We start from the raw sequence: 25,678 nt of genomic DNA, 5'->3' as shown, positions 1-25,678 counted from the left end.
CAGTCTCGGAAATATAGATATGACGTGATGCGTTGGTACTCACACAACGGATTAAATCAATTATGTATGAATACCATTACGTTTGATAGGTAATGTCATTATGAATAAGTCTTGAAATATTGTTCTATATCATTCTATATTTTTAATTTTTCTTAAAATGAGTGGGTATAGAATCTTTAAATGCGTAATTATGACAATTTAGCTAGGCTATTTATTTGTTTTCATTTATGTGAATTCTAATCACAATATTATTTTTCATTTATTAATACCTTTATCTTGCTAAAAGCGATTAGAACTTCCAACTATGTTATTCACTTTGGTATCAAACATATTTAAGCGAACACCTATGAGAAAAATTGGAAATTGTATTTGAATCGTTCAAACAGTACAACGCCATATCATTAATACTGTTTATAAGAATATCTAATCTAATCCGATTAATTCAATCCTCTAAATATTGAAAAATATATTATCCTTAAAATTGAAATGAAATCCAATGGCCATCATTGACGGTTTCTCAGCAAAAAAGATTATTTGAAAAATTTCAAACGTTGAACACTATTTTCGAATTATGAAAACTATTGATATTTAAGAAAATTCAAACAAAATAAAATATTTATTAAAATTCAAAGTGATGTATGGTCAAGATTTTAATATTATAAGTTTAAACATAATGATACAAATGGAAACCAAGATTGAATCCTGTAAAGCTATTTGTTGCATTAATATAATTATATGAATAAAATTCAAGTATACTCTTATCACTGTAATATGAGCATCATAATTAAAATATAATGCATTACTGAATAGTACAACTATTAATTGTTGGATATTTAATTGATGAATTTTAGTATTGAATGATAAAATAAGATATTTAAAATATTTACAAGAATATGATGAAATAAAATTAAAAATGATATCAAGACAAGAATAATGTTAGGTTATTATTTATTTATGATATTCAGGCTTTTATATATTGTAAACTACACAGGTCACAAAATATGAAATAGTAGGTATATACATATAATACAAAATATATTATGCATAATTATTAATTGTGCAAACAATAAAAATTATCCGACAATAATATAACTGTTTTTAAGTTAATAATGAATTTTCTTTAGATGAGCTGTCGGGTTATTTTTTCTCTTCATTATATTATTTTGTTTTAACTTAGATATTTTAATGTGTATGATACATATGTAATATAGTATGAATAGTTGAATAATGGTTTCTTGTGCTTAACTAATAGTATATACTTATCATAATGAAATTAATGATAATATACATAATCCTTATTTGAATATTTGATGATACTTGTACCTACTCCTTGTAATTTGTAAACATTAAATAGGTAGTTTTCTTCATAAATGAATAAAAATTATATACCAATATTGTATTCGTATGTATCTTTTTCAAATGATTTTAAAGACTTCAAGGTCAAATTTATTTCTTCAAAATCTTTTTGTGATAAAATGAATAATATATCTTCTGAATTCATCAGTCTTTAGAATTTGAAAAATATAATATAATTTACGTAAAATTTTATTTTTAATTCAGTTATCAACTAATTCAAATGGATTGATATTATTTCATATTGTGCTGTTCTCCAGGTATTGAAGATTTTTATTATATTGTGAGCAATAAATCTTGATAATATTTATGAAAAAAAATCAAATTACTCTGTCACTACTTTCCGCACCTAACGCCAAATAAAGTAAATGTACTTTCATCTTCGTTGTTTTATAATATTATTTTTTATACTACCCATTCCTTGCATAGTTGCACCTTCTTACGTGTTCAATGACATACTCATACAAGTCTAAACTGATATAAAACTTAAATCCATGCATGATTAAATAAAAACATTTTATAATAATACTTTTTGAGTTTAAAATAGTTTTAACAAGTGAATCAACTTTGCTAATCAAAAATAATGAGATTTAAAATAATTATAAAAAATAAACTACATTACGTATTGTAAAAGAATGTTTTTACAATCGGAATTTTTCTTAATACCAGATTTAGAAGTTAGCTATTTTTAATATTTTAAAACTAAATTATATCAGATTTAAAGTTTTTGTTTTTCTGTATTACAAAACATAAATAAATTCCAGGTACTATTCAGGTAATTTTCTTAGTTTAAAGTTTCATAATTGGTGAATTCATTCTAATATTAAAAGTAACAACACAGAGTTAGTTCTGATTAACATAAATTGTTTATATTGTGCACGTGGGCCAGAGAGAGTAAATTAATGGTGCAATCACTTCTATTAATTTTTATTTGGTAAATTTGTTTTGTTTGGTATGTAATGTGGGACATTGTTTCTATAATAGAATAATAAGTGAAAAAAACAATTTTATTTTTAAACAAAAACTAATTCATTGTTTCGTATGTTTCAGATGATGAATCAAAAATCAGAAGCATGTCACTTAATTAAAACACAGTTAGTAATATAGGTAAAAGTGGAATGTTTTAAGTTTTTGCGACATATATTTTTCCAATTATAACAACACAAACAAAATTAATTTAGGAGAAACCGTGATGTTTTTAGTCGAGATCACTACTTATCTTTGTGTGTGTGGTAAATAATCATTAGTGTGTGTATATTCCCCACCAATTATACATATTACACACCCGCATACTACATGTCATTTAGGCATTAGATAAAAATATTTAAAATCAATTTATGGACGTGAAATGAAATAGCTACATATATCTACGACTAATATTTTTTGTTTGTTTGTACATAGCTATATAGTTTGTTAAATATATATATATATATCAAAATCATGGAAAATTAGGTATTTGGAAATCTTAAAACAAAGTAAAATTTCAATTTTGGATTCAAAACTCCAACAATCTCCAAAATGAAAAAAAAATGCTAACATTGCTAACTAACTAAAACCTTTATACTCTAGTATAAAAATATATTAAACATTTATGTCACAAAACGAGCATCGCGTATACCTAGTTTCGCAAAACAATGTAAAGTGCATCGAAATCCCTGCAGCTTTTAATTATAATTCTCAATGATTCAATGCACATGTCTTATACGAAGAATAACTATAATTACAGTAGTTAATAATATGTATAGTGGCTTGGTGAGGCGCGGTCGTACGCTCAATCTGCGGAAACGCACTGAGCGTACGTACCGGCCGCAGTTGCTAGCTCCCGGATGGGTGACCACCCTGGATTTTTAGCAACATATCCTTGCCACACTTACACAAACACGTGTTACAACCCTACCCAATTAAAAACCTACAAACAAACATACAAAAATAATCCCTACCGTACCACCCCACACCCAATGGCCTATGTTGCCGCGGGTTCTCCTTACAAAAAAAAAAAAAAAATAAAAAAAATAATATGTATACTAGAGTTATACCTATAACCGAGTTCATCCCCATACTTATACATTTTCACCACACACGAGGTTGAATGAGTAATATAGTGGACATCAAAAGTCTATAAAATTTACATACCTAATATATACTCAAATGTAAATATAATAATATTTATTCAATGAATAAAATGGGCAAATTGCCCAATAATACAAGTATAAGTAAATAACTTATTAATAAATTGATACGGAAATCGTACAATAACATAAATTTATAATAATTATAAACTAGAAATATAAACTAAACGAAAACAATTGCACAAATAGAATATTACATATATTGTTAGTAAAGTAAGTTTTAAGAATTAAGGCTAACGGAGTAAAGAAACAATCAATATTACTATATTAGGTGCAAATTTATTACACAGGGTCATGGCTCTAAGAATAGGGGAGTATTTTAAATAATTTGTCCTGTGTGATGGTAAGTAGAAAATGGGAGTGGTTCGATTAATATGTGCAGAGATATTGAATGAAATATGTTCTAATAGGTAAGGCGCACATCAATATGGTTATTGATTAGTTTATATAAAAAAGAAATATCAGCTAAATCCCGTCTGGAGGCTAGAGTGGGAAGGTTAATAAGTGATCTTATTGATGTATAATCATGCTGGTTAATAGTTATGTTGAATTTGTATGTTGCGAACCTTAAAAATTGCTTCTGGACCCCCCCCCCCCCCCCCCCCCCAAAAATAATCTCGATGTTGGAATTAGTATAGGGGCTCCAAATAGGACATCCATACTCTAGGATGGATCTAACTAAATCGCAATAAAGCAACTTTAATGAATCCAGATTTTTAAAATCAGACGAATGACGCTTAACAAAGCCTAACACATGGATTTTTTACTATACATTTTATAATATGTTCCTGAAAAATATATATTGGTATATTATTGTACTTATTAGTATACACTTATAAGTTATATCCTAAACATATATTACCTAAATATGGACTCAATAAATATAAAAGTGGAATACATTAATTACATCATAATTATTACATTATTAGTAATATTGACCGATTAATATAAGAAAATCAAGAAAACTACATCAGCCGTATGCCCATATCTATATCCTTGCATTCACCGCTACGACTTGTTCATATAGTCTTTGCGTATAAAATAACACATCACTATACTATCGCAGTCACCTCCATCCCTCAATAAACATATTATATTAATGGTTCTGATTGCATACCCAATTTACAACCCATATATACATTTTAGTTTTTACGTCCTAATTTTCTTTTATTTATTTTTATTTTATTCTACGGCCATACTACTGAAGTTGATGTCTTTTGACCAACATAATATTTTAAATTATTTATAACCCGAAGAACATTTTTTAATAATATATTTAAATTAATTCATGTTAAAAATCATGTTAAGCAAAAAACTAAAACTTAATAAGAGAATATTATACGAAAATTACTAAAACCAAAATAAAATAATAAAACAAATAAGTAGGAACAATAATTAATCATCCAACGTGGTTTGTTCTTTTTTTACATTATTTATTCTATTTTTTTTCTTTACGTCAACTCTCTTCAGCAATATTAATATACTGTTTATTTTAAATGCATCCAAAATAAAAAGGAAAACAAAACGTAGCTAGAGCATAAAACTTGTTGGAAAATTAAGCATGTTCAATTTTTTTTTTCATCAAAGTTGATATTTTAAAATAGAAATAACTTTTAACAAGAAGTAAAGTAATATTTCAAGTCCATATTGTTTAGCTTGTTGTTATAGACCACCTGATCCCCGTGATCTTCTTTCCATCGCAGGTGTTAGTTAAAGTATTTAAAAGTTCTCTTAATCTTATGCATCTCGAGATACTTACTTACGAATTTGTTTTTATTTGAACAACATGTACCACATAGATCATAGTTGTCAAAATAAAAATACTTTTAGATATTCCTAATATGTCTTATACGTCTCATATGAACACTGAACACTATACTCTCGTGGATGAACCAGAGAAATTTACTAACTTTGATTTGATTTTTATGCATAATGTTTTTCATGAAAATAGGGATTTTTCATTTTTAACCTTTTTTTTGTAAAATCAAAATATATTCTATTTAGATTTCTTTTTTTTATATATAGTTTTATAACATTTATAAAAAAACGTTAATATTGTTCATAAAATTAAAATGTTTCTAAAACGTTATAAAGAACTTACTTATTATTTACTTTCGTTAGGTAACAATATAACATATTATATAACTTGTTCTTATGAATTATATGTACTTTAGATGATATTTAATATTTGGTATGTGTATTACAATAAATAATAATTATGATGAAATTTATATTTTAAAATTTAGAAGTAGAAGTATAATATTATATACTTAGGGCTTAGGCTCTTATTATAAATAGGAGTATACAGCTTCTATGTAGACATATTTTACTTAAGTTAAGTAGGTACTATTAATATTTGAAAAAAAATTGTTAAAAATTATATTATGCAAAAATATTGTTACATTTTGTGATTATAGTTCTTTCTATTTCAGATTTAAAATTTGATCAATTTTAGATTAGAAGTTTAGTGTGGATATCTCTATTTTTAATCATATTGTATATAGGTGTTCATACTTCCACGAAACTCCCTCATCTATATCCTTTTTCCCCGTAAAATCCCACGTGACCCTGACTGGCGTTTAAAGCGTAGCTGGTGCAGTGACTTACTAGTTAAATATATTTAATATAATATATAGTATCCACTACAACTACATGTTATAACCACTACAACCACCGCTATGTAGTACTATTATTGAATAGTTTCTGCAATCAAGCCAACCAACCTCTCTTATAATATATCCTTCCATAGTGCTTATTGTGAAAATATTTTGCACAAATTGAAAATAATTTTTTTTAAATACATTTTGAACAATTTAATTAATGTTGATTTATGAAATAGTTATAGTAGTCGGATGTTTGAATTAAAATCACACCCACATATTTTACTCTTAAATCATTGTACCTAACACTAAATCCAATTACCTGATTAATTATTTACGGATTTCAAAATTATATCCTATACATGTGGCTATTTTTAACGATTATTATATAACATGAAGAAAAAACTATTGACAGTAATTTTTGAAGATATGTCTCTTTTGTATAAACCAAAATATTTTGCACGGATGCATTATTTTAATTGATTTGAAATATTTTCCACCATAGGCTGATAAAATATCCCATATGAAAGGGTTACACGCTCTACAGTCTACTTGGTATCATACGTCATAAAACACAGAAATTACGCACTATTGTGCCAATTTATTTGAGTTAACATTTTATAAAAATTATTATAAGCCTCTATTATTAATTTTTTTTTTTTTTTTGTTTGTTTAATGATATCCTTGGTAGCATTGGCGATTGTGAAATATTCACAAATATTGATTTACATAATATATTAATATGACATTATAATATGCACTATTGAAAAATACTCTTATTACACCATATAAATGATTTTATTATTTTCACGATTTTGTTAAGAGAAGTTAGTATTAAATAAGCAGTGCCAACTTAAAATTATTATTATATACCTCTATGGATGTGATTCTACCGATGATTCATGGAACTTTGAATCTTCTCTGATCTTAGCGTGTGGCAGTTGGTGATTATATATTTTATGCTGATATGAACTCTACAGAAGGTGCACATTGAGGCGTTATTTTTGTATAATTTTTGCATTTAAAATTCTAATAAATATTGTGATAAAAACTCTTTGAAAACTACGGAGCTATGTATGATTTCATAAAGTTTCGTGGATTAGTTATTATATAACACAATTATTATTTATTAAATGAAAACACATTTTTATTTATTTATTTTTGGATACATTTTTTCTTTTATAAGATGTATCCAATGTATTTATGTAACGGGCACAACATTTAAACTTTAGAATTGAAAATTAATTTTTGTCATTTTATTTTAGGATTCTTACTTTTTTAATGACAATTTATACTTTTAATTTTACATATCTCGGCTGAATACTTAATTGATTGTCTTTTTTTAAAACATTTAAAGTTTAAATTGTTTAGGAGAGGTGTGGTGTGGCGTGGGATACTGTGCAAAGTCGCAATGCACTACTCCGCTCATTTAAACTTTGAAATTTAAATACCTGTAAATAAAAGATTATTTATTAAATATTCATTATTTGTACATCGAAGTTTTCATAAAACATATTCTTTTTCAAATAAATATATTTATGAAATAAAATTGTCATTAAAAAAGGTGATTTAAAAAAATAATCTAAAACATCAACTCAAGAAAAAGTTCTATTTTTGTTTTTACGAGTTTTTGGTTTCAACTATGGTGTTGTTGGCCTACATAGTTTTAAATTTATATTTAAGCATAAGTTGTATGAAATTAGTTTACTTCCGAAAAATTAATAACATTTATTGGTTTATTTACTGCATTTATTTTATATGTGACGATTAATCCTGAAGTTTCAATTCATCTATTGATGATTTAATCATACTACCGTATGTTTAAACATTCAAGAAGTATATCATGTTATACCTTGTCGAGTGGTTCACGAGCTGGAGGGCGATTAAGCTGCAGGTAAAATTATTTTTTAATATAAGTATTAAGTATGCATATATGATTATTCCATAATGAATAAGTATTTAATTATATAGTTAAATCAGTGTATGTGCTTACCTCATATTAACAGTTTTATTTAGAAATTCAAAGATCGTTACAAATCGTTTTTAAAATATGTATATTTAAATAATATTGATATTTAAGGAACTTTAGTAAATTATCAATATAATTCAATTGTCAAACAAAAAGATTAGACACTATTGTCAGATTTTTAATCGTTGTATATTTTTACATGAACTGAAATGCAATGTATTAGGTACTCTATCATTGTTTTGAAATTTAACGATACTATACAGGGTGTCCCGCAGAGATCTGACATTCTGACAAATGAAATAAAATAACTTTTGTTCTAATTAATATTTTAAAAAAATTTCTTTTAGAAAAATTTATATGGTAAAAACACTTATTTAAGTCAAATGGCTGATTTTTTACAATTTTTTTAATTATCAAAATTTTCGTTAAGTAAATTACGATCTAGTTGATGTTAGAAACCTTGTAATTTCAAATAATAATAAAGTTTTAAAAAAATATTTTATAAGAACATTTTTAAATAAGTGCATGTTAAAATATAATTATTTTTTTATTGTATTTATTTTAATAATATATGATATATAAACTATAAATTACTATAATTTACCTAACGAAAATATTGATATTTAAGAAATTGTAAAAAATCAGCCTTTTGACTTAAATAAGTGTTTTTACCATATACATTTTTCTGAAAATCAAATTTACAAATTGGCTATATTGAATAATATATCGAAAAAAAATTTATCAATTTTTAAGTTTTTTATTTTCAGTATTAAAAAATAAAAATAAAAAATGTATTCTAAAAATGTTGCGCAAGTGTCTATGGATTATATTTAAAAGACATTTTTAAAAAATATTGATTAGAACAAAAGTTATTTCATTTGTCAGAATGTCAGATCTCTGTAGGACACCCTGTATACTTATTACTAGTTTCTATTATATATTTTTTTTTATATAACTTAACGATTTAAAGAACTTAACTATTTTTGAGGTGATAAAATAAAAATAACTTTGAAACCATCACGTTCATATACATCATTCCATTAATGCTAAAATATTTGTTTTTTTAATAAGCAACAATTAATCATTGTGAGAATCTAGAGATTTAAAACAAGTTTGTTTTAAATTCCTTTCTTTACAAAAATAATGACCTGAAATTTATCATAATATAATATTAAATAGTTACCTATTGACTTACCAATGTATTGTTTTATACATTCTAATTTCATTTATTTAGATTGCAACTACATTGCAGCTGTTGTAAGCAAATTAAGATTTACATCTATTACCTATCGACTTCAATAACTACTAGTTTTTGATTTATTACCAATCCATTCTTAAGTTTAATATTAAAAATTATATTGTAGATTCGTTTTACGTAATAAAACGCTGGTAACCTATATCATGTAAATCATAATTTTAATTAAATTAAAAATACATAGGCACGATTTTTTTTTTTTATAAGCATTTAAAGTTCAAATTTTGACTAAATACATAAAAATTACGGCAATGTTCAAATTATCTTAGATAGAAATTCATAAAAGTTTTTCTTTTTAATTCTAAGATTTTAAAATTGAATACAAGGCTCCTAACATATTTTTACAATAGCAGTTGAAGAATAAAAGAAATACATAGTCTTAATTTTCTTTTACAATCATTCAAATTTTAATTTTGACAACATACGTAAAAATCACGAAAATTCTAGCAAATTATTTTAAGCTAGAAATTCATAAAAAAAATTTATTTTAAATCTAAGATTTGAAATTTTTTAATCTTCTATAATATATCCTAGAACCTAGACAGATAAATTGTCTTCGCTCAGAATGGTATAATATAATATCATTGGATTCAAATTTAATTCCATCCATTACAGTAACCCACTTGTAACTAACCTACTGTACAGCAGAGCGACATCCACTTTCCCGCTTTTTAATAATTGTTTTAAAAATATTTAACTGATAAGTACCTATAATTATAAGCTATTAATAATTCTATTCTAAATTATAAGGAATTTGTAGTTTTAAAATGTAGAATATCATCGTACTTACAACATTTCAATAATGATACTCGGGGCAATGGAGACTGGTACGGTACGATGGTTAGTAATTGTTTGAAAATGTTTGAAAATGTTTTTGGACGCTTTAGTGAAATCGATAAATCCGTTTTTATGTAAGACGATATAGAGTATAAACGTAGAAATTATATGAACCAATATTATATATGAGTGATATGACTAATAAAAACAATATTTGTGACCGGAATACTGAGAAAATTATGGTAAAATGAATGAAGAATTATAAGAAATTACAGAAATAGGGACAGAAAACTTACGTAAGAAGGCCATATTGCAATTTCGAAACTAATAGTACTGATAGAATTAGGCGATTCGACAATTTTATGTGTCACAACTTACAGATGTAATGAAACAAGACATTATAGAGACAATAACAGAATAATATTAAATAAAATATGTGAAATTATCAATGTAGAAAATTGTGTCACTATCAAGTACCTAATTCGAGAAAATAATGGTAATATATTTATTAAATTATTTAAAGATAAATTATGTTCAACAGCCACTTATAAAATATAACATAAAACATTGTATTATGTAGGTTTGCTATAAAACAATCAAAACAAGAATAAAGTCACATACGCAAAAGGAAATATATCACTGTGATGTGTTAATATTTTGTAGTAAGTACCTAACTACTTGTTATTATTACTCTTCTAATATTCCATCAATCAAAGTCTTTATTTACTTTTAAGAAGATATAGTCTTTCGAAAATAACAATTTATCATGTAATTGGAACTGAAAGTCTGAAATAGTGAAATTACTTAAAAATATCTTGAAAAATATTGACTTGAGTGATGTGATTAGCAAGTTAAGTGTACTATTGTTGTAGTTCTTCATTTACTATTTTACAGTTAAATTATAGTGCCGAAAAAATAAAATTAGAATCACTGAAAAACTAACCTTTAGTATAATATTTTAAAACGCTCTAAAAAATAAAAATAAATGTTTTGGTGGAAAAATATTAACGAAGAAAACACTGAACGTAGGTATACACTTTCATTCATATTAATTTTTCCACTAATTTTAATTTAGTTGACATTTTTATTATGTTTTCCTTCATATACATATAGTTCTTAATAATTTATGATATTTATAATTTCTGTCGTAAAAGATTATTTCTATGAAACAATTTTACTCTACATATTTTTGCTGCCGTAAAATTATACAATGTGTGTTTGTATGTGTCATGCATAATATCTATTGCAAAAAAATAGAAACGTTTTGCTCTTAGCACGTCCTGCATAGCATTATAATTTGATTGGACCACCTCACTAAATATCTAAGTACCTAAATCGTCAACCATTAAAAAAAAAAAACAATTTCTATGATAAAATCTTCTTGAAATTTTTGCACTCATGGGTAATTTTGTCTGAACAATCGATGTTTAACAACTAAATGGTCTAAATGTTAAAAATAATTAATGTTGATTGTACATTTTATTTTACGTGATACGTATTAATATAAGTATGAAAATTAAATTTTTTGTAATATTAAAAATTTTGCATTCGCCATAGTAATCATTCTATCAATATACAAACACATTTAATTTACAAAATTGTCAATGATAACTAAATGTCTCATAATAATGTTATTAGTAATAATAATAATAATAATAATATTCCAAAAATCATCTCTGATGTACATTATCACATTAAAGTGTTTGAAGAAATATCAAGTTCTATTTCCACTGATCCAGATAAACTTTTTCGTGTTATGTCCTTAGATGTGTTTTAATCCTTAATTGAAACGAAACCTAATGAATAAAATTAATTAAAGAAATAAATTAACTGGATAGTGCTTGGTATAGAGCCAGCATTTTGAAATTCCCATTTTATTCGTAGTACCATACCTACCTATATCTATGTGCAATGTAATTATTATATTATTATTTTTTTTTTTTTAACGTATAGGTACATTTTTTAAAAATTTTTTTATAACAAATCACGACACCGCTTGCGCTTTAGCCGTCTTGGGGGATTACCTGGTGTGGTAACGGAAGCCAATTTTTTGATAAGTGGATTCGAAAAAACGTTTATGTGGTTGAAGAATCTTTTATAGAAACATTTGGATTCCTCAGCTGACTAGGTACATCATAAATAAAAATCTAACTCAATTTATATTTTAAATTTGACAAGCGTTTGATAAAAATAAATTAACTACAATAACAATATAATTAAGAACATTTTTTAAAGCCGTAGAGCTTATATTAATAAACAGTTTCAATATAATGACAGCAAAAAACCAAGCTACAAAATATTGTAACTGTAAGAAAGAGTGAGTCATGTAAACAAAAACAACCTTGTGTATTCTGAAGCTACTCCAAATTATCTTTTTGTCTGTCCAGAAACATAAATAACTTATAGACATTTAAATATTTACACGTGGTAATAACTACATTCTAATGAAATTATGCGCGTTAATGCAATTAAGGCATTAAAAAAATTATAAAACTTAACTTAACCCATGTTATTAGTTTTATTCTTATTTTTTCTATTTTATTTTTAAACGATTATTCAACATTTAAAAAAACATACATCTGCCAGTGCCATTAAAAATCAATTTTTTGAATAAGACGATTTATCACTATTCACTATTTTTTGGTGATAAATTAAAAAAAAAAAATAACACTTACAACGTTGATTAATGAAAAGCAATGGTGAATGAGACAAAATGTAGGTACCTTACATTTAGTCAGTTCTGTATCATGTTTCATATCCACATTAATTTTTAAATAATATAAAATAGTTTGGTGAGTTCAAACAATTTTCTACCACCATATAACATAAGTACTCAATAGTTTTTGATAATTTTAGACATAAATCATATCATGCATTCGATTGAAGTATAATGTTTGAACAATTTATATTGAAAAATTAATGAAATAATTTCATTGCTAATTTAAGAATGTTTAATAACGTTAATATGTGATATATTATGTATAGGTAATTTATATATATATATATATATATTATAAATTGCATTTAATATTTTTAAAAATATTAATATTATTTTATTCATGTCAATGAAGAGCCAACAAAATGTTTAAGTTTAAACCAAACATTTTACAAATATTATCATCGGTACTCCATTGGATAAACGATCGTTTTCAAAAAAGAAAAAAATGTGTATATATCTTTAATGCTGTATTCGTTAAACAAGCGTGTGTTAAGTATCAATGGATTATGCGCTTCGTGTGTAGGGTGCGCTGCAGAAAACTAGGGAAAACCGTGAAAAGTTTTCTGTATCCAGTGTGCCTTTTATGTCGTTGCGGGGCAGTCGTCGGTAATAATTATCTTTTTCATCTAACGATTTGTTTACGCTAGTGAAAATTGTGTTATATAAGATAAAATATTCACATAATAATGAGATTTTTACAAAGTGGACGCTGAATAAGAAACTTAAAATAAGTAAGTACTTTGAACGTTATAATACATTTTCATATTTTTTTTATTGCTAGTAAAAATAAAAATAATTTAAAAGTTTTGATAATTATTACATTTGGAATAGGGATTTTGTCTAGTTTTCACTTCCTTGTGGTATTATATTTTAAGACCAGAATTTTTTATTACTGGTTATCATTTTTTTAAATATTAAATGGCCGTTTAGAGTTTTTAAAAATAATTATTTGACACTTTGTGATTTACCAACGAGCTTATATAAAACAACTGTGAGTAACTGTACGAATGTACGATATTATCGAACTATAATTATTAGTATTTATTTCTGTTTCTGGTAATATATTTTTGACTTTTGGTTTAAATACTGTAAATATTATTGAAATTATACATTTTAATGATTTTTTTATATCTTTGGAAATATTAAATATATATATATATATATATATATGTGTGTGTGTGTTTATGAATTTCGCATGCCATGTAATAACGAAACAGATTTTTTTAGATCTATTTTTATTAAATGGTTCTTGAATTAAATTTAAAATTTATCAAGAAAATAAGACCTAAAAACGTTTATTAGTTCCTAAATATAAATGCTTTAATAATTAATTCATTATATATCGTGAAGAATTCAATTCAATTTCATTTTTTTTTTTTTGAAAATTTTTTTATAAACCTTCAAGAATTACATTCTTGCAACAGTAAGAATTTATAACACTGTCATTACATATGATATCTTTATTATAATATTATTTAGGGTATTAGTGCATATAGATTATTATTATATCAATATTTCATTCTCCAAATGAGTAAAATGTTTATTTTTGGCGCCTGTGCAGGATTTTTTTTTTCAATACCATATACTTTATGGCAAAAATAATAATTGCAAAGAGCAACAACGCGAATTGAAATGGAACAAAGGTCGTGGATTTGAATTAAATCCCTCAGGGTTCAGAGTATTGTCGGTGTACACGTCTATTATTGTTTAGCCTCAACAACGTGCCGGCCTTTAAAGGTTGACCCCTACAACAGTCATCATTGCCAAATCTATTAAAAAAAAATAAAAATAAATGGAAATTTTACAATTTCACTATAAACGTGTGTGTATGTGTGAACGACACATAATAGGGAATTTATTTTTAGGCAAGAGCTTGAAAAAAAAAAAAAAAACAATACCTAAACCTCATACTATCGGTGCAATTGAGTAAAAAGGAACAGAAAAAAGCATTTTATTTTTATACCCCTTATTGAAATACTAAAGTAATAGCAGTTATATAGGTTATTTATCAATTCTACCGAAAGGTATTGATCATTTTCAATACCCAAACTCTATCGGAATCGTTGATAGAAAACATCTCTTTGTCATTTCTAATTGTTAAAAAATAATGACTTCATGACCTGAGATATTTTAACTATGCCATTTAATATAAAATCAAACCATAATTAAATTATAATTCTCCGAAAGAAATATTTAGGTACCAATATTATATTTTAATATTGAATTAAATTTTCAGTATTTTGCATTTAGTCCATATTTCACTGAACAGGTATATTAAAATAAAATGTGCATAAAAGCAATTATATCAAATGCCGAAATAAATAATATTATATATACAATGGTCATTAACAGAATTTTTGTATATATGTGTATGTAAATTAATTTTTTAAATTTTTTTAAATTGGCAGTTTTGTAAATATTTTACGTAGACGATTATGTATATGTTTATGTATAATTACAGTGAATAACACTCTTCAACAACACAAAATAATATCCTATTTACAAGAATTTTTTCATCGAATACATCCATTGGGTACTAAAGTAGTAAAATGATATTATTTTGTATACAACATTTGATTTTTTTTAAAATTATTATTATTATTAAACTGTTGTGGAATATGTTTTATGTAGTATTATAGCAATGTAATAATTTTTGGGTTTTTTGTTTCAAAAAGTACGGTTTCGCTAATAATTGTTCATTAAAACTTTGACTGCTTTAAAGCTTTTTTATATTTATCAGTTTATTTAATTTGGTAAAAATGCGATTTGATGTAATACAATATTAAGACTTTTTTAAACGTGGATAAACATTTTTGAATAGAATGAGAAATAAATTGAATAGGTAATGATTTTTTTTCAAATTGTTTTATATATATATTTTTTTAATTTTAAATTATTTTGCGACCTATAAATGTATATCTTATTTTAATACTTAACAACAGATAATTAGAGCTTAATAGTTAATGAATATAAATTATGCTTATCGTTGAAAACAATACATTTTATAAACATCATGATATTCTGATTCTAATGAAGTGAGGATATAACATTTTTTTTTTAATGGTTACTGTTTTACATTCGTTATTCTCATAGAGTAAAGGCATGTTTATAGGTTTTCCCTGGAAGGAAGAGATAGAGATTTAACTACAGCGTCGATTGTTTTTTAAGATTATGTTCAAACAAACTTATAAACTTAAATACTCTTAAATATTGTATCTATCGTTACTAAAAAGAGTACTTAATATGTATATAATCCAAACGGCCGAGAGGGTATAATCTTTAATTATAAATTTCAATGTACCTAATCTGTATTGATTTCTGGGCAATCATTCAATCTGTATATTATTTTATTATTTACACTAGCCAGGGCGGTTCTTAGTATTGTTAAGTGGAAATTTAATGAATATACATTGTACACGTTAAGCAATTATTGAAAACATATTGAATGATTCAGGATAATATTTTTGATACCTATACGATATTCAGTATTTTGAAATATTCACTTTTTCGCATTTATATACCTATATATATATATATATATATATATATATATATATATATATATTATTTTTTTAATTAGTAATATTGTATAAGGCAATTTTCTGGATATACGATTAATACTATTGGTAATGAACTAATCAACAAATTATTTATTAAATACTCGTATGTATAATTAAAAAGATATTATAATTATTTTCTTAAAAACAAGTACCTAGGTACAATATTTGGATACTTTCTTTCTTTTAAATTTTAAATTATGTTAATCATTTCATATTATTTTGCTCATTATTTGTGATGATCTAATTTATAATTTACTTAGATAATTGAGTGATTATAACTGCGAGTTACAATCGAAATCAAATTGCTGATTCTTCAATATTATAGATCAAATATTAGAATATTATAAAAAATTGTGAAATTGTGAAATTATGTTTTTCCTATAGAGCTTTAATATAATGGTAACTTATTATTAGTTATGTGAATATTTACTATTTAAATAACTAAAACTTTAAAATAAAATTAACTACCATATTAAAAAATACTCTAAAACTGTGATATTTTTGATTAATACCACTTAAAAAAATCATAAAATTTAATTATTTGAATTTGTCATAATGATAATATTCTTAAGACATATTTCTTTATATAGGTCATGCGTGGGTATGGTCGATTTTTCGATTTTTTTAAATTATTATTAAGTATACTCGTATAAATTGATTATTTCGAAAAAATTTGAAAAATGTTGTTTAAATTTATCTAAGAAATATAACGTTATTAATTTTTTCATATATTAATTTTTTCTAACACCTATAATTTATAAGTAGTTAAGTGTTAGGTAAAATTAATTATTTCATAATATTAAATATTTAGTAAACAGATAATGTATTATTGGCCTGTTTTCATTAATTTGTTGACGTGCACTCGGTGATATATTAATATAAGTGTTTTTTTGTGTTAGTTAGGTACATATTGTACTATCATACTTTATATTCCATAGAAAAAATGATTTGAATAATTTTAAAAATAAATAATTTTATTAAAGCGATTGACTGCATAAGTGAAATCTAATAATATATTTTTTTGAAATTTTGATGTTAGTTGATACCTACCTATAGGTGTAAATATCTCATCGGAAATAAATAAATAATTATTTTAAATTCTGAGTGTTTCTTTTAGAGATAGACTATTGTACAAGGTTATCTAAAGAGATCATACTTTACATAATTTTATATTTGTCCGTATATCGTGACACGATATTTGTCTTACTGTTTGAATACAAGCAGACCAAATAATGAAATAACGTAAGTAATATTATACCTAATAGACAACAAAAACAATGGTTCATTTAGTTCAACGATCAAATAAAATAACAAACGCTTTCAATATTGGTTTCTATATCATTTCTATAAATATTGCGCTTATGGTCAATTGTAACAAAAAAAAAAAAACTATATGTATATATTGAAACCAAAACAAAGTATAGGTGTCACTCATGAGAAAGTACATAACTACTATTTCAAATTATATAGAATTATATAGGGAGATATGTTTTTCGCACGGCTCCCTGTAATTTTTGCGGTTTATTTAACCTCGAAACGGGCAAATGAATTATATGAAATATTTAAATGGTGAAATCCGCATAATAATTTATTGCGGAAACGATGACGGCGGTGGTAGACCTTTACTGGCAGGATGTCCGAGCTGGCGATCTGGTGCTGTACAGTATTCTTCGACATCATTGTTGCGTCACGCCACGCTGTTTCGTCGGTCGCCGCCGAGCGCATGTTACTTAATTATAATAATATACGTTTCAGTATTATAATAATATTATGCGTCTTTCGTTTGAGATTCCACGAAAGGATCGATAGTTCTATTGCTCTGAATTTCGTGGAATAATTATGATATATTTTTGTTTTCAAATACGAAGTTTTGAAGCAGTTATACCCTTATTTTGCGTCGATATAGTACCTTTATATTATAATTGTACATATAAAGATCTTTGTATAGTTTTTTATTTTATATTTATGTAGTTATATTGGAAAGTGTACAACGTAAAGCAATTATTTACGGTCGATTAATAATAGTTATGAATTGGTTGTAATTTTGGTTTAGAAATCGTTTTGATGGTGGACGAAAACGGGAGAAGTATTAGATAATATAAAATTAAATATTAATAATATATAAATATAATTATTATAATTAGATTAGAAATCTATAACAGAGATAACCATCACCATTTATAAAATTATACGGATGTAAAATATTTAAATTCTTAAAACAGTATTTGATTCAAATTTCAACTAATTTTAATACGAAATCTGAAAAGAAAAATAACATAATTCATATTTTAACACTTCTAAGAAGTATTTTAGTTGTTTCTTAGTCTTACATAATAATCTCATCACATTTTAAAAATGCGCATATTAAATTAAATTATCTTTATCTTGTATTTTTAAAATGATGATTTATTGTTATGTAGGTACATTATTATATATTAATATAATTACTTTGAGTATAGCACTGAGTATAGCAAAAGAAAAATAATGTCTCACACCTATAAATAGGTACGAATTATATTTTTTACTAGTATACATATATAATATATTTCTAATGCGTAACGTACATTATAATATATGTCAGTAAATTCGCCATTGAGTATATATTGTAAATTTATATTATAAAATGGTATATACTGAATAATATAACATTGAATATGAATTGTACCTACTAATATTGTATATAGTGTTATTTAAGATTAAAATATGGAGAAAAAAATGTGTTTGGTACAATAGTACGTCAGGCAATGTGTAAAAGATATTTAGCAAAAATGCATAATTTTGATATTATTGTTTCGCTATAATTAGGTTATTTTATTTTTTAAATAATGGTTTAAAACGGTTGTAATTATAATAATATTCTATTTATCAGTATAAGGACCTTAAGTTCCTTTCTGTACACTCGTTATCGTTAAATTTGAATCTTGATGAACAAATTTCGAGGAAATGACTTCGTGTACATACACGGCTTGTTTAAGCACTATGTCAGGTCTTCCGAATCGGATAGCTAACTCGCCTGACGCCATTAATTCCGTCGAATGTCAGAGATGGAAGCAACGGAACTTTAGTAACGCCGCCATCGTGATCGGCCGTGTCATTGAAAACGATCAAAATCGTTTTTCGGAATTGGAAACGTACTTAGCGCGCATCCTCCACCTCCTCCTCGGAATGATGAACCGAAAAATAACACATCTCTCTGCAGGGTTCGAAAGGAAATTAATTGCCGAATAGGCATGATGAAATTGTACAGGGTAGCAAGAGTAGGTATACGAAATCGATTCTTTGAGATTGTTAACCCTGGTTGGATTTCGTATCTAGGGATTGTATACGTGATCTCAGCGACACGATATATATCTACTTACTTACTGCTACGACAGCACGTCCGCCTACGAAAATTGTTGGACCGAGTTGTTAGAGAAACTTTTGGTCGTTTGGTATTTTGTATGGCTATTTTGTTTGAATATATTTAAGGCACACGACCAATATTTAATAAACAATTAGTGAGGATCTCATGATTTTGTTGATGTCATCTATACAATATATGTTCTATGTGTGTAATTTATTATATTTTTTATACGCCTCAATATATTTAGATCTTTATACTTTAACTAGATTGTATGTGTGAAATGTTGTAATCAAGCTACAAAACGTTAATTATTCCGTCAAAAAAAAAAAAATCCCTTTTCTGTACCCTTAAACACTAATGGTAATTTGTCAATCAAACGACGAATACAGATGGCGTTGGAAATAAAAAATATTGATAATTTAAAACAGAACAATAACATACAACAATATAACTGTCGACCCGGAATTCCGATCAAATAAAAATCGCGTAATTGTATTTATAAACATTAATGTGTACTATGATTGGCTTATTAACCTTTGAACTAAGTATAAAAAAAACTTGTTTCCGAGTTTTCATACAGTGTTTACTGTGTTAATGTAGAAATCATTGGTATAAAAAGTTCTATCGACTCAGTGTGTATTTTGTATTATGTAGGTAGATACAATATATTTTAATCGTCGTGACGTGTTAATAGCATTATAATTTACATATTTAATTAGGCAAGTATAAATTGTATAATAATATTATATTGAAAATTGACTATCAAACATCTCGGGGAGTGAAAAATCAAATGAATACTTAGAAAGTTCATTTCATTTATCAGAAATTTCTGTAGTACATGGAATTCAGTAACTAAATCTTGACAAATAATATTTTCAGTTACCGATAAACATAAGTTTCTCATCACCGTTTGATCTTTTAAAAGGGTTTGATTTCTTGAGTCTACACAATGTATTTTCATTAAAATTATTTATTTATTCATTTTTTTCTTTTTTTATTGAACTTTATACAGCGACAAGCGTCATTAGCTCACTATTTTTTAGTTAAAATTTTGCATATATATGTAATACACATTGTTCCTCTATTTTAAAGTACTTAAAATAAATAATTCTATACAAATGTATTAATATTAAATATGAGCTTTAAAAACTTAACTTTCGCCTAATATTTATATAAACTAAATGTGTTTTTTTTCTATATTAATTAGTTGTAAGCAGAAGTTAAAAGTATGAAGTAAAAAGTACATCTTTAGTTAGCTACTTACATTTTTATTATTAATAATAATATACTATTAGTTTGGAAAACTGTATAAATGATGAATTAATAATAATAAGTATTAAGTTTACAAGGTATAGTGCAACAAATTGTTCGTATAAAATAATTTTTGAACACAGATTTTTACAGTCGTTCATTTTTAATGACATTAAATTACGTCGGATCTAAATAAAATATATAGGTAACTATTCGTGAAACAGTAGAACAGTAAAGGTACATAGACCTAGATTAGGTCACATGTCTTCCTTTGCTTCGCTTATCACAGAACACAGGGTACTATTATTATGAATTTAAATGCTATCATAAATTAGATCTATAAAAGAAAAAAAATAGACAATTATGAACAATGATCGGCTAAGCATAAAATATAGCATTTATTGCAGGATAATATAAAAGTGTTTGGTAACTTGACATCAACATTAATTAAATAGGTATATTGATATAAATCTATTAAATATATCCATGTGAGAATAACATTGATTATTATATTTACCATCTTATACAATACTATTCTATTCGAATTGCAATTTTTTTTATACCCATACAATCTAAAGATGAGCTACTAATTTTAAAATAGTATTACTAACTCAAATTAGATCTTAAATCTTTATTTTGTATAAATTCAATTGAATTCAACTTAAACCATAAACAATATTAGTACAATTTTAAAGACTCGCGAATGAATTATCATCAATTGATTTTAAACATATTAATTTGATTTTTGAATACACTATACTTATATTATACTATGTATAATATAATATGAGAGTGACGGGAAAAAATATTCAAAATATGGTAGTAAATTATTTCTAACATCGACCGGAACTCAAAAGACCTTAAATTTAAACTTTAATATTTTACTTTTGATATTGTTTATATTTAGAGTAAATGTAATTTTTTTTCTATCTTCATGGAATAGTTAAAGAATGTTTTCTTTTTCTTTGGACTAAAATAGTTGCCAGTTACCGCCAATCTTTCAGAAGTTAGTATTGTAACATGCCAGAAGCTTCTTATATTTTGAATTTTATACAGTAATTTAGTTTTATGAAATGTCTCCACAGTCATATTTGAATGGTTGTTTTTAAATTCTAGTTACAAGGTCGATGGAAAATTTCAAACTATATACACTTATATCCACGATCTTTTAAAGTGTTGTGTGTCCACCGCTCACTAAAATAAATAGTAGAACTGTAGGAGAAATTTAATTTATAATAATTGTTGATAGTAAAGTTTGAAGGTCTCTTTTAAAGATAAAAAAAAAATACGCAGCAAAACATCATTATATTTTTTAATAAAAGCCAAAAATACATAGTCTCATGATAATTGTGTTTTTTTGTCATTGTTTACATTTAAATTATTTGCATTGTCTTCCGGTTTAAAATTTGTAGGATACATTCATCCGTTATTGTGTTTTAATTTTCTCTAACAAGGATATTTTTCTACCAAGACAATGTTTTAGGACAACCATTTACATTTTTATCTGATGTAATATTGTGAAATCGTCTTAACATTCATAATATGTTACACAGGATAACTACAGTAGTCATATTTAAGTCATTTTGATATCGAATGCCGAGTACCAAGCACCTACTCATCAGTCAGTATACAATAATATCTACATACCATGCTTAAATTAATATAATTAAACTTAGGTTTTGTTCACAATTTTTAGCTAGGCATAATATGTAAACAATGAATCATGCTTACATAAATCGATGAAAATGATTAAAAGAATATTAGTGCAAACATGTATCAAATATTAAATTTAATGAACATAAAGTATCACTTTGTGAGTTTCCTATTCATATCAGTACATTGAATACTTTTTTTTAGGAATAAAATAATGTATTGGTAATAAACAGCTATTAAAAAAAAAAAAAAAAAAATTTTTATAGATATAATTACAATGCTATATTTTGGGTGATAAATAGTGTTCATTTTGACCACAAATCCACGAGGATACAATATGAAAAGTCTATTAAAAAAAAAATAATAAAATAAATTTATGTATCTATGTATAATATCAACATTTAAGTTTTGACCTGATTTTCCGAAATCTATTTTATAATTTTTCATTTTTATTACATTTTGTTTTACTATTTGTTGTAATCCACTTTTTTATGGTTGAAACGTCATTATTCGTCATGAGTTTGGTGGTACAAGGACCACAAAGACGAGTGCACGCAATATGCGCGCTGTACCTACTCGGTGGTGATATATGTAGGGGGGTGAGGGGGAAAGTTTGAGGTGTAGGTATAGTAATATGTTGAAAAATAAAAACGAGCGGCCTTTTGACTTAACATTATACAAAAGGGCAGAGAAAGGGTATTTTATTGCATCCATCCATATAATAATGCAAAAAAAACGGTGGGAACGACGTTATTATTATTTCGTTACCAGCAGTGTGTAATGTGCGTCAGTTGTGTTTTATCAGCAGTTTATGGAGCGCCTTTCCCATGTTAATATATGTTTGCTTTTTGATGTGATATTATTATTATTATTATTATTATTACTTCTCGTGCCTCTGCTTCCGCCGTTTTACTTATTCAGCAATAATGTCTCAATGCATTCGGTTGCGCAGCACACCTTTTTTTTTCGCTCGCACCCACGCCTAATAATATACAATGTACATGTATTACAAAGCGTATACTTTTCGTTTAAGTGTTATTTGGGGTGGACTCAGTTTTGCCGATGACCAAAACATAATAATAATATTGTGTTTTACTATTATTGCATCGTAAATAACATGGTCAATGTTCTATATGCTTTTCGATTTGCTCTTGAAAAACGCTACACAACAAAATTACACGATATCTATAAAATCGATTATTTGTTAAACAGACAATTATTGTATTAAACAGTTGTAGTATAGTTATTTTAATTTATTCATTTTGAACAATGATTTCGTGTGATCGCAAGTAATCACAATATTAATGTGTCAGGACTCCGGAAATTGAACTCAATTATAAAATATTATATATTTTGTCATTATTAATACCACAATTAATTTTAAATAAGAACAGACAAATATAATAAATATCTGTGGTTAAATTGTATGAAAAAATTTAACATTTTGAATTCAAAATCTAAAACAAGGCAAAACACAGAAAGTTGTAAAGCAAAAAAGGAATAGATTTATGACTTGTAGTAAATCGTAAATTGAAAAAATAAATAATATTTATGTTAAATTCATTATATTAACATAAAAAAAACCCATGAAACTCGAATTAGCTTTAAGTTTGGCATCATATTTAATCACCTCATCATCTAGCCTTATTGTAACATAAATTTGTATACACTTATATACAATAACATTTTTTTAAGAATTTATTTTAAATATTTAATTAATGTTGAGTAGTTTTAATAACCAATTTATTTGAAAACATAGATACAATATTAAATTTAATAAGTAAATAATTAATAAACTAATCAGGACTACACAATTTAAGCTGTCCGTGTTGTTATTAATGTAAAAATTAGATTATTAGAGGTTTTCGCTGTTTATCGTAATATTATTATATATTTAAATTCTTAATTTATTTAGCATTTAATTGGCCGTCTCACGATTTACAAACATTAAAGAATAGTTATATACATTTTATTAATGTATAATATCCTTCATTACAAGTTATATATGCTCAGGCATGTACCCTACATCATCGATAAGGTGTAACATTTTTGGTCGATGGTATTAGAGTACATTATTTAGGTTCTTAGGTTCTTTTTTACATACCAATCCAATTTTATTGAAAACAGACAGTGATATCGAACCCCACCGTAAACAATAGGTATATAACACAAGAGACTACCTACAACAGACGTCTTCATTCTAAAATCAACAAAAATCCTAATCTGTTAGCTAACCTGCATAGTGCAGATGCTCTACAATAGGGGTTGAAGTAGGTGATGCAATCAGCAAAATTTACTGAATAGGTATAGGATATACAATATATTATATACATATGTATAATATATAATTTAAATAAATTTTAAGCGGGTACACAATATATCTGAAGCAAAAATAATAACTAAATAAATGTATTGTTTCAGTGCTTAGTGCATTATAGTGAACACTGTATAAATTGAAAATCATACTTTAAAATATTGTGATAATTAATTGCCGATGGAGACTTTAAATTTATTAAATACATACACGTTAGGAATATTTTGGTGTAATATATTTAATTTAATTTAATCTTAACTTCGTTGACTAAATAATTTAATTTATAGTTGGTAACAAGCACTGAAGAAAATGTTGAAATTACCATTATAGGACCCTTTTTCTCCAAGGTAATTCTCGGTGGGAAAACCTGCTTCTGGATTCATTCAGCCTACAAAAATTGCTAACATAATATTTACTATAAGAAAAGTGAGTTAATTACCTGCTATAAACGTGCCTTTTAATAGCTAATGAAAATTCATTAGGTAGGTAAAATATCATTACTTACAAAATTTTAAAACAAAAATTCTTCAATGTTATTATCGTAATGGTATATAGTATTTATATTGAAGAAAATAATATTTTAACTATTTAATATAATATAGAAATTTTCTATAATTAATATTTATCTTTTTTAACTTGTAATAAATTTTCTTATTTTTTCTGTATTAACAAGTAATTATGTAGGTTATCCTTGTATTAATTAATATAACATTATGATAGGCGCAAAGTTGATTATCGTAAAATGTGCCTATGGG

The 25,678-nt window shown here is 25.4% G+C and overlaps 1 protein-coding gene and 1 long non-coding RNA gene across 2 annotated transcripts in view; both read left to right on the top strand.

Annotated features, from left to right (window-relative positions):
• LOC149057985 (uncharacterized) overlaps nt 1–4,041 on the top strand; it is a 46,353-nt gene extending 42,312 nt beyond the window's left edge. The window contains exon 3 of the long non-coding RNA XR_016190131.1: nt 2,404–4,041. This is a non-coding gene — a long non-coding RNA (uncharacterized LOC149057985). The remainder of the gene's footprint in view (nt 1–2,403) is intronic.
• A 9,340-nt stretch (nt 4,042–13,381) lies between these two features.
• Nucleotides 13,382–25,678, top strand: part of LOC107171054 (protein amalgam-like) — a 344,978-nt gene continuing 332,681 nt past the window's right edge. Inside the window, exon 1 of the mRNA XM_089219587.1 lies at nt 13,382–13,533. The gene's annotated coding sequence lies outside the window, so the exon portion shown is untranslated. The remainder of the gene's footprint in view (nt 13,534–25,678) is intronic.

The sequence above is a fragment of the Diuraphis noxia genome, unplaced genomic scaffold (genome assembly GCF_037042655.1).
Source record: "Diuraphis noxia isolate RWA-SAM2 unplaced genomic scaffold, SU_Dnox_SAM2 contig0002, whole genome shotgun sequence".
Taxonomy (NCBI): Eukaryota; Metazoa; Arthropoda; class Insecta; order Hemiptera; family Aphididae; genus Diuraphis; species Diuraphis noxia.
This window is presented reverse-complemented; position numbering and strand designations above follow the sequence as displayed.